A 12,553-nucleotide genomic window follows, 5' to 3' on the forward strand; every position below is an offset into this window, starting at 1 on the left:
ATTAACTTGCGGCTAATCATGAAGCCCGTCAAATCTTTACAATATCAGGTCTATCACTCTACACAAGTCTTGTCTCAAGTCGCAACGTAATATGAAGGAATTTAATATGCAAGAGTCATCTCAAATAGTATAGTTATAGCATGGCGGGAACCTAAGTCTACCCCGACTTAACATGAATCTAGCTACGCACGGACTCTCATCACCTAGTACGTACATAGCCCCTACAACAAGTAACACATAACAAATACATCACCGAGGGGTAGTTTCCCCCCTCACAGAGTTAGACAGGAGACTTACCTCGCTCCGAAGTTCCATAACCAGCTCCAAGGTCTCTCTAAAACCCCAAACCAAAGCCTGTCGATCAAAGCTATTCAAACAATGGGCAAACCAATCAAAACATACTCTAATACCCATAATTAATCAATTTAAACAAATCTCAACTCCGTTCGAAAAGCCTATAAAATTGACCCTCATGCCCACGCGCCCGTATTCCGAAATTTTTCGCAGATAAACATTACCCAAAGCCTTACGAACTCAAATATATAACTTATTCCAAATTCCATATCCAATTTCGTGGTCAAAATCCAAAAATATCAATTCTAGGTTTTCTACCCAAAATCCCCACAATTTCTACTAATTGTCATGTTTAAATCCATATACAAACTATGTATTTAACTTGTAATAGGTGGGAGTCACTTTGTGTTGCTTGATGAAAATCCCCCTTGAAGCTCTCCAAAATCGCCCCAACCAAGTGAAAAATGAAAGAAAATGGGCAAATCCCATTTTTATAAAAACCTTACTGCCCAGTGACCTTTCGCATCTGCGGTCCATTAGCCGCTTCTGCAGCTCCGCAGATGCGATGTTCCTCCTCGCTTCTGCGGACAAATGGTCTTCTTTTGCGGACTTGCTTCTGCGAAAACATAGCCGCTTCTACGAAGCAGCCCTCTCTCACACTTTACGCTTCTGCGATCGATCTGCCGCAGGTGCAACTCCACTTCTACGGTCCACCTGCTCGCTTTTGCGACCCAGCCCCAGTCACGCCTGGCCGCGTCTGCGACCCTCTTGTCCACTTCTATGGCTCCGCACCTGCGGCCAAACCACGCAGGTGCGGTTACACCAGATATGCTGCCACCAGCATTTTCATAAGGCCAAATTCAATCTATTAACCATCCGGAATCCACCCGAGGCCCTCGAGACCTTAACCAATTATACCAACGCATCCCAAAATACATTACGAATTTAGTCAAAGCCTTAAATCATGCCAAACAACATCAAAATCATGAATCGCACCCCAATTCAAGCTTAATAAACTTTAGAACTTCAAACTTCTACATTCGACACCTAAACATATCAAATCAAGTCCGATTGACCTCGAATTTTGCATACAAGTCATAATTGACATTACACACCTACTCCAACTTTCGGAATTGGAATCCGACCCCGATATCAAAAAGTTCACTTCCGGTCAAACTTTCCAACAACCATCCACATTCCCAGCCTTTGCCAATTGACACCGAAATGCTCCCAGGTGATCCGATTCTCAACCCGAACATACGCCCAAGTCTAAAATCATCATACGAACCTATTGGAACCTTCAAATCCCGATTTCGAGGTTGTTTACTCAAAAGTCAAACCTTAATCAATTTTTTCAACTTAAAGCTTTCGAAATTAGAATTTTTTTTCCAAATCCATCCCGAACTTCCCGGAATTCAATTACGACCACACGTACAAGTCATAATACCTAAAGTGAAGCTACTCAAGGCTTCAAACCACCGAACGACACGCTAGAGCTCAAAATGACTGGTCGGGTCGTTACATTCTCCCCCACTTAAACATACGTTCGTTCTCGAATGTGCTAAGAATTGCTCCGGAGTCATCCAAAATCATTGTGCAACACCTTGTGCCCCTACCCGTGCCATCACATTCTGGTTGAACACACTAGCTCGAGCCAGACTGAAAATCCCTCATATAACCTTAGCTAGCAAGCTTTTGAACCAAGTTCCAACTTTCGAATTTCTTTACAAGAACTGATTCTAACATACGAAGACCGTACCAATCACTACACACAGTGCCAAAACATGATCATGAATCTATGTTGAAATCACACTATGCACCACATAAGTCAGTCGACCATAACAATATCCTCTAACCACAATAGTTGTAATTTCATGAATCCGCTGCTGCAATACATCTCATGACGCAGATAAATCCTGTTCCAACTCTCGCAATACTGCCACGACAAAAGAGACGTGTAGAAACTCATAACCACCTGCCGAATCAATAATTCATGAAGTCTCTCCTCCTGATAAGAACCATTACCTCCTTCTGAACTGAAAAACGATATTTTCCCTTTAATGTATCTTATATAAATCTAATTACACTAATTTCAGGTCCAATAATCTCGTCTTACCCAGAACAAGCTGCTCAGGCAATAAGCCACCTCAAACACTGACTCATATCTCATATGACTCCATCAATGTGCCGATGAGCTACAACTCGAATAAACGGTTGAACAGATGTTATGAACCCTTCTCAGAGAATGAGAAACAAAATACGCAAGAATAGATATAGGGAACCATACTCAACATATCATCATTGTGGCGTGCAACCCGATCGAAACATGATGCCGTTGCGGCGTGCAACCTGATCCAAATAATGTACTCGTGGCGTCGTGCCACCCGATCCACTCACAACAATAAATAAGGACATACCCCCCAATCCATAATTCTTATACCTATGGAATACCGAATATCGTCCACAAGCATGCCAAGTGCCAAAATACAACTCTGGGGAGACGAATAGCGTAATATGCCACAAAACTCAAGCACGACTAAGGTGCGATAAATGACCTGCATCTCAAGCGCCCTCCTGTTCATGTGACACCACAAGCTACACGGGACCTCAACACACGTGCGAACAATCAAGTCGCCTCAATCCGGCACAACCCCCACAGTTCACAACCAAAGGAATAGAGTGCCTTCCAAATATAAACTCTCACATTAACTATAGTACCAAAATCTCCGTACTTGGTTTCGATCTTTAACAATCAAGTGACTAGCATGTCACACTCATACAATTTCCCAGTGGGGTACTCTCCCACAACCTTCCACCCAGGTAGCCAAGTCCGCACATTCGTACCACCAACTATACTAATTCTGTAAAGCAGTTCAAGAATCCGCAAATCAATACACAATGCTCCTTCCACGGAACACCATTCCTAGGCAACACTAGAATAATGTTAGCTTACCCTGAACATCTAATTCTTCCCGGCTCTTCCAAGCTCGTGACATTCTTCTCAACACCGAACTGCAACCTTGGTCTTCAACTTTCAAATTTGCATGCCGCTCACCGCACCTATCATGCCTCTACGCAAGAATACACGAATTCATCATAACCCCTGAACTACAGTAGAATAACACTTCACTTGCTAGAAACCTTTCACTTAGCTCATTTTCCAAGAGCCTATGCAACACACAACTGATTTCCCAAACCGCAGAAAATATGACCTCAAGCCGTGATCTAAGCTGCCATGACTCCTCCGGAATCCATTTACACAACAAGGCCATTTGAATGAAATACCTCCCAAATCAATCAAGCTGTGGTGGTTGTCAAGACCGTGTGTACAACCACAAACCACATGTATGACTTCACACGCTGAAGGAACAAATCATTGCCACAATCATGCTAATTCAACCATTACTAACTGACCCAACTCCTTTTAATTTACTCTGGACTTGCCTTATAAACAGTAATAGCTCTATTCAAAAATGTAACGAACCCAAGCCACACTGATTCGGAGTGACCAGCATCACGAGACCACACTATCTCAATACTCACGAACCATCTCATACTCTCCTTATGCGCACAATAGCATCTCCAACTGCTACACCCATTCTGCAATACTTTTAATGATTCTGAAGCTATTTCTTCCTTTACTCCAGTACTGAACTTTAATTCTGGAACCCACCAGGACCGTTGTTGAGAGTCACCCACTCTGACCTGATCTCGAACATAACCAAACTCCTACGCTTCTGCTAGCACATGAACACCCTCTCAAAGAAGCAACTGGCTAAATTCTTTCTTTTGTACATCACATCCATAAAGTATAAACTCCGTGTCTCCCTAAAACATGTACATGAATCGACAAAGAGGGATATAGAACACATTTATCAGTTTCTATGCTCGAATTACCCCTGATGTTTCCCTTTCCTAGTCACAAATAGTCCACCAATGCACTGATAACCAGAAGCTGCACAAGCCGACAACCACGCTATTCAATCAAACACGGTGGGGCTCCCTCACTTAGATTTAAGCTACCATCACATAATGTAGAGCCCACAACGATTCCTCCTTCTCATTTATCATGACCCCGCACCGTCAACCCGCCAAATTGTTTGTAGTTTCTTACAAAAAAGCATTTCATGAACATTCTGAATTATCATCCAAAATCGCATACTCGACTTTCCACTCCGTAGTTTGTAGAACTCTTCATAGAAACTTCATCAAAATTACACAACCGCTGACCTGTCCACATGAGATAGCCCACCTGTGAAATTCCATACCGACCTCTCCCAAGGACGCTGCACTGGGTACAACTAACACGTAATCAGTAAATTCTCCTGAGCCCATGCTTGTCCACCAACTGTACAAGTCTATTCTTTCGCTATTGATATCAACTGAAAGTTCAACAATACCTTTCAAACTCAAGGTCATGTTGTATCCGAAACGATAATCAAATATTTACACCCCTCTTCATTTCAAGCAAACTCTTTCCTGCTATATTCAATCTTTCTCCATACAGTAACCATCATTCTAAAGAAAATCAGTAGACCAAATCACCTTCCATCATGACTACCAGACCGTTCTACCCTTTCTCAAGGTACATGGCTCTCCTACCACAGAATCCATATGTTATTCTTCCACTCGCACTTCGATCATACCATCTATTTCAAGCAACTTCCTGACCTCTGTTGTTCGTACTTGATCCGCTAGTTAATTCAACTACCATGAGACACTTCCCTCCATGCCCTTCCCCCATACTTCACTGCCCAAATGTTGCCTCAAATTAAATCCATGCATGTAGCACCTGAACTGATAAATCGCTACCAAATCTAAACCTCCCGAAAGATCATCTTTCTCGAGCCATTAACATTAGGAACACCAATTCAATTCTGAACCGCTGCACACCGCTATCTCTGACAACCCGCCCCCTCAGGCACTATTTCATAACACCCTGCCCAAAAGGCAAAATCAAAGAAGACCATAACACCGGTGAGCCGTAATGCGTTTAGACAAGGACGACGACACTACATCACAATAAAAATTCCACCATGCTCAAAAATACCAAGTCTCGTTACTCCATCGACCAAAACCTGAACATCCGTAGCCCGATTGCCTTTTCTTTGTTGGAATTTAATGTTGAGCCTCTAAATCATGCACTGAGTAATCCTCCTTCTGAGTCATTCACTACCTCGGCACATAACCAAATACCTTACCATTACACCAACGTTGTGCGATAACAACGCATAGATATCGTAGAAATCTGTGCACATTCTCAAAAACCATAGAAAACACAGATACTGAGCTGGAACAAAAGAACATCCTTCCGCAAGGCGACAATAATAGCCTGCCTGAACACGCAGGGAAAAACATCCTACACCACGTCTATAATACCACTACAACTCCTCGACGTCCAATTGATAACAAGAGCTTCATGTCGCATAAGATTGAGTAGGAAGGAAATAAAGGCACAAGCCTCAATGGAATCAAACCGCGCGATGAAGAAATCAAGAAGGGAAGTGCTCCTAACAGCCCAGTAGCCTCTCGAAGATATGTACAGACGTCTCTATACCGATCTGCGAGACTCTACTAGACTTTCTCATGACTTGTGATACCTAAGTGAACCTAACACTCTGATACCAAGATATCATGACTCAAAATCCACTATAGGTCATGATAGCGCCTAATGTCGCCTTCAGGCAAGCCCACAGTGATTGATCAATTTGATTACTTATTCTAGTACCTTAAAATCATAGTTTTTATTAATTAAATAGTATGAAATAGAATTTACATGACTACAGTAGTGAACAACCCGTAGGAACCCCCAAAATCCAGTGTCACAAGTGCATGAGCATCAACTAGGAAATATAATAAAATACAACATCTGTCTAGAATACAAGTTAGACAGGAAAATATAAATAACTCTGATGGAGACTCTGCAGGCTACGGATCGTAAAATTAAATGCAGCTCACGGTAAAGTCTCTGAAATGGCCGCGCCTCTGCGCCCAAAGACCACTGAACATATATGTAACTGCACAAAAAGTGCAGCAAGTGTGTACGTAAATCAACACGTACCCAGTAAGTATGTAGACTAACCCCAGAGAATTAGTGGCGAGGGGTCGACATCAACCCTTATCAGTGGTCCAACAAGACAGATACAGTAGAAGTAAATATATGTGAATCCGAAAAAATAAACGAAGTAACAAGTATAATATATGGTACAATCCTCCTTTCAGCAATAAACTCTCAGCTAGTAGTTACCTCCTCAATCGGAGTATATATATATAATGGACCTTACCATATAGGTCGTCCCAATTCAATCAGGAAAAGCTCACAGATATGCTGGCTTCTTGCCAAATTTTTCGCATGATTTCATATGAGTATTTTATAGAAATGTCTTAGGCGTACGCACCGATCCATCATAACATTGCCAAACCATAGATACATCTATTTTATTGCCGAGGCAAACGGCCCGCTCCCATTAGAGTGGTAAATAATCATGCAGAGGCGTGTGTCCTGATGCATCATAGTGTGCACACTGCCAAGGGTTGAATGGCATGAACTATAGATGTATCTATCATGCCAATGCGAATGGCCCGATCCAATTAGAATAACAAGCTTTGATGGGTCCTCGACCCCACTCATGAATAGACGTGTGAGTTATAAAGTTTTAAGGGAAACCTTTCGGTGAGAACGCATAACGCAGGAAAAATTCGTAAGAGGAGTACAATTAACTTGCGGTTAATCATGAAGCCCGTCGAATCACTACAATATCAAGTCTATCACTCTAAACAAGTCTAGTCTCAAGTCGCAACGTAATATGAAGGAATTTAATAGGAAATAGATAACTCAAATAGTATAGTTATAGCATGGAGGGAACCTAAGTCTACCCCGACATAACATGAATCTAGCTATGCACGGAATCTCATCACCTGGTGTGTATGTAGCCCCCAAAACAAGTAACACATAACAAATACATTACCTAAGGGTAGTTTCCCCCTCACACAGATAGACAGGAGACTTAACTCGCTCTGAAGTTCCATAACCGGCTCCAAAGCCTCTCTAACACCCCAAACCAAAGCCCGTCGATCCAAAGCTATTCAAACAATATGACAATCGAAACATACTCTAGTACCCATAATTAATCAATTTAAACAATTCTCAACTCCGTTCGAAAATCCAATAAAATCGACCCTCATGCCCACGTGCCCGGATTCCGTAATTTTTCGAAGATAAACATTACCCAAAGCCTTAAGAACTCAAATATATAACTTATTCCAAATTCCATGTCTAATTTCGTGGTCAAAATCCAAAAATATCCATTCTAGATTTTCTATCCAAACCCCCTACTTTTTCTACTAATTTTCATATTTAAATTCATATACAAACTATGTATTTAACTTGTAATAGGTGGGTGTCACTTACCTTGCATTGCTTGATGAAAATCTCCCCTTGAAGCTCTCCAAAATCGCCCCAACCAAGTGAAAAATGAAAGAAAAAGGGCCAAATCCCATTTTTTATAAACACCTTACTGCCTAGTGTCCTTTCGCATCTGCGGTCCATTAGCCGCTTCTGCGGCTCCGCATATGCGATGCTCTTCCTCGCTTCTGCGAATATTTCTCGCTTCTGCAGACAAATGGCCCGCTTTTGCGGACTCGCTTCTGCGACAACATTGTTGCTTCTGCGAAGCAGCCCTCTCTCACACATTAAGCTTTTGCGATCGATCCGTCACACTTGCGACTCTGCTTCTGCGGTCCACCTGCTCGCTTCTGCGACCCCAGTCCCAGTCAGATCTAGCCGCTTCTGTGACCCTCTTAGCCGCTTCTTTGGCTCCGCACCTGTGGCCAAACCTCACAGGTGCGGTTACACCAAATATGCTGCCACCAGCATTTTCATAAGGCCAAATTCAATCCGTTAACCATCCAGAATCTACCTGAGGCCCTCGGAACCTTTACCAATTATATCATCGTGTCCCAAAATATATTACGAACTTAGTCAAAGCCTTAAACCATGCCAAACAACATCAAAATCATGAATCGCACACCAATTCAAGCTTAATGAACTTTAGAACTTCAAACTTCTACATTCGACGTCGAAACCTATCAAATCAAGTCAAATTGAATTTTGCACACAAGTCATAATTGACATTACGGACCTACTCCAACTTTCAGAATCAGAATACGACCTCGATACCAAAAAGTCCATTCCCTGTCAAACTTTTCAACAACCATCCAAATTCCCAACATTCGCCAATTGACGCCGAAATGTTCCCAGGTGATTCGATACTCAACCCGAACATATGCCCAAGTCCGAAATCATCATACGAACCTATTGGAACCTTTAAATCCCGATTCCGAGGTCGTTTACTCAAAATTCAAATGAATTAGTCAATTCTTCAAACTTAAAGCTTTCGAAATTAGAATTTTCTTTTCAAATAAATCCCGAACTTTCCGAAATTCAATTCTGACAACACGTACAAGTCATAATACCTGAAGTGAACCTACTCAAGGCCTCAAACTGCCGAACGACGTGCTAGATCTTAAAATGATCGGTCAGATCATTATAGACCTTGCCTATCATTTTGAGAGTGCTAGCCCTAATACCCTATTTATTGCTCCCTCTATTCCATTATGTAGTAGTGACTTTCGGGACGGTTGGTTTTTGGTTTCGGAGTAAAAGGGGACACATAGTACCTAAAATGGAAGTTTAAGTTGTAGGAGTTGATCGTAGTTTGAATTGTGTAAATACTACTCTGAAATAGAGTTTTGACGGTTCCAATAGCTTCGTATGGTAATTTTGGCCTTAGGAGCATGTCCAGATGTTGATTTGGAGGTTCGTAGGTCATTTTGGCGTTAATTGGAGAAAGTTGGAAAGTTGGATGATTTTTGGAAAGTTTGACCGGGAATGGACATTTTGATATCGGGGTTGGATTCCAATTTTGGAACTGGGAGTAGGTCTGTAATGTCAATTATGACTTGTGTGCATAGGTTTCGGCATCGGATGTAGAATTTAAAAGTTTTAAAGTTCTTTTGGCTTGAATCAATGCGTAATTCATGGTTTTAGCGTTATTTTATGTGATTTGAAGGATTGACTAAGTTTATATTATGTTTTATGACTTGTTTTTATATTCGGACGGGGTCCGGGGGGCTCCGGGGGCCCCGGGTGTGGTTTAGATCGAATTCGGACCAATTTTAGACTTAGCTTCATTGCTGAAGTCACACCCAGCTGGTGTCATCGCATTTGCGGAGGGTTTGACCACATGTGCGGAATTGCGGGTGCAGAGGTTTAAGCGCATAAGTGAAAGGAGACCCCCAAGGGCCGGGCTCACAGGTGTGCCTCCGCAGCGGCGACCTTTTCCTCCGCAGAAGCGAAAGTGGAGGAGGGGCTTTGGGCAGGTTTGCAGGAGCGTCCTCTTTCTCTCAAGAAGCGAGCTCGCAGGTGTGAGCCATGGTCTGTAAAAGCGAAACTCCTGGACCTAAGTGGAATCCGCACCTGCGATGTGTTTTTCGCAGGTGCGGCATCGTAGAAGCGACCCAAATGTCGTAGTAGCGAAAGTCACTGGGCAGAAAAAGGAAATTATAAGATTTGATTTCATAATTCATTTTGGGACTTTGAGAGCTCGGTTTGAGGCAACATTGCGAAGGATTTTCAGAGGAATTGTTGGGCTAAGGGTACTTGATTCAATTTTGGTTAAATTACACTAATCTATTATTGTTTTTATCATGTAATTAAGGATTGGAGTTGGAAAAATTGGGAAAAAGTGGTAGAACTTCTTAGACTAAGTTTTTGGGTTTTGAAAGGTGAAATGAGGTCGGTTTTATATAATTCTTATATGGTTAGACTCGATATCAAATGGATATTCGGTTTTTGTAATCTTGGTCGGGTTCCGAGGCGTGGGCCCGGGTCGACGTTTTGGAGCGATTTTTCAATTCTTTGCTATTAGTCATAATTTCATTATTTAAATTAGTTTCCTATAGTTATATTTATAGTATGAAATTATTTTGGCTAGATTCGAGCCGATCGGAGTTGGAAAATCGAGAAAAATGCCTTCTTATTGATTAATTGAGCAATATATGAGGTAAGTGACTTGTCTAACCTTGTGTGGGGGAAATTCCCCTTAGGATTTGGTATTGTTATGGTAAATTACAATAAGTGAGGGTCGTGTACGCGAGGTGACGAGTATGTACACTGGCTAAATGTTGAAATTCCGATTTCATTTAAGTAGTTTCTTTTGTATGCCTTAATTGAGCTACTCTAGCATGTGTAGTCATTATGTTTAGCCTAACTTCATATATCTATGTGTATTACCTCTTATTTGCAATTTGTACAACATGTGTAGTTGAATTACCTGTTTCCTTGATTCCGTATTCATTCATTAAATGTAGGATTCTTTGCTTGTATCATCATTGTTTCAATTGTTATGAGTAGGTTTTCATGATTATTGTTGAGATGATTGTTGGTTGTGGAATGAGGTTTCTGCCGTGCAGATATTTACTGTGGCACGAGGTTTTTGCCGTGCGACTTATTACTGTGGCACGAGGTTTCTGCCGTGCGGATTGTTATTGTGGCACGAGGTTTCTACCGTGCGGATTATTATTATGGCACGAAGTTTCTACCGTACGGATTGTTATTGTGGCATAAGGTTTCTACCGTGCTGATTGTTACTTTGGCACGAGGTTTCTACCGTGCAAAATGTTATTGTGGCACGAGGTTTCTGCTGTGCGGATTGTTATTATGGCACGAGGTTTCTGCCGCGCGGATTGTTATTGTGGCACGAGGTTTCTGCCGTGCGGATTGTAATTGTAGCACGAGGTTTATGTCGTGCGGTTGTTATTGTTTGCATGAGGTTTATGTCGTGCCGTTGTGAGGCGGTACCTCGGGAGTGCCCTTGTTGTTTTCCTCTGTTTGCTGCATTGTTGTTGTTATTGTTGTTCCTTAACTTGTAAGATTTGTGTTTCCTTACGTGTTGTAATTGTCTTCTTTGATTCTGTGTTGTTATCTTCTGTGAATTTCTATTGTTATGCTTCCCTGTCATTACATTACATCATTATATCTTCTACCTTATTTTTCTTATTATTCCCAGTACGGCCCTGACCTTACCTCGTCATTACTCTACCGAGGTTAGGCTTGGCATTTACTGGGTACCGTTGTGGTGTGCTTATACTACGCTTCTGCACATATTTTTGTGCAGATCCAGGTGCATCCTATCATCCTTGATATTAGTGCGTTGTGGTGCTACTTTGGAGACTTCAAGGTACACCTTCCCACGTCCACAGGCCTCGGAGTCCTCTTCTATCCCGTTCTTTTTTTATTCCTTTACATTTTGATAGATATTGATGTATATGTTTGTTCGATACTGTGTTTAGAGCTTGTGACTTATATCTCACCAGGATTTGGGATTTTACGTATTGAGTTTTGGTAGATTCTTTTTATGAAATTTTTAAGATGTTCAAGTTTTAATCTCTTATTAATGTTTCTGCATATTGATTAGTCTTACCTAGTCTGATAGACTAGGTGCCATCACGATATCCTACAGAGGAAATTTGGGGTCGTGACAAGTTGGTATCAGAGCACTAGGTCATAGGTGTTATGAGTCACAAGTAGGTTTAGTAGAGTCTTGCGGATCGGTATGGAGACGTCTGTGCTTATCTTTGGGAGGCTATGGAACTATTAGGAAAAGCTTCACCTCTTTGATTCCTTATCGTGTGAAATATTTGACTTCGGATTCTAAATTTTTGTCTTTCTGTTCTCTCATAGATCGTGAGGACACGTACAACTGGATCCGATGACCAGACACCCGCGCCCCTTGTTAGAGATGCAAGAGGCCGGGGCCAGGGTAGAGGCCGAGGACGTCCATGTGGTGCAAGCAGAGCACCAGCACAAGCTTCTACAGAGGATCCATCAGTAGCTCCAGTTGCAGGGTAGGCACTTGAGACGCCTGTTACTGCACCAACCCTTCAGGAAACTCTTGCCCAGTTTCTGAGCATGTTCAGCACTTTGGCTTAGGCAAGGTTGATACACTTGCTCCTGCCACATCTCAGGCTGGGGGAGGAGCACAGACTCCCGCTGCCCGTACCCCAGAGCAGCAGGTCCAGGTCGACTAGGTTCCAGAGGTCATATCAATGCAGCCAGTAGCCCCAGTTCACCCCTCCTACTTTCAGTGGCTTGGCGTCAGAGGATGCCCAGGGTTTTATTGAGGAGTGTCATTGTATCCTCCGTACTATGGGTGTTGCGGAGTCTTGTGGGGTTACTTTCACTACGTTCCAACTTAGA

Source organism: Nicotiana tomentosiformis, chromosome 2, assembly GCF_000390325.3.
Source record: "Nicotiana tomentosiformis chromosome 2, ASM39032v3, whole genome shotgun sequence".
In the NCBI taxonomy this organism is placed as follows: domain Eukaryota; kingdom Viridiplantae; phylum Streptophyta; class Magnoliopsida; order Solanales; family Solanaceae; genus Nicotiana; species Nicotiana tomentosiformis.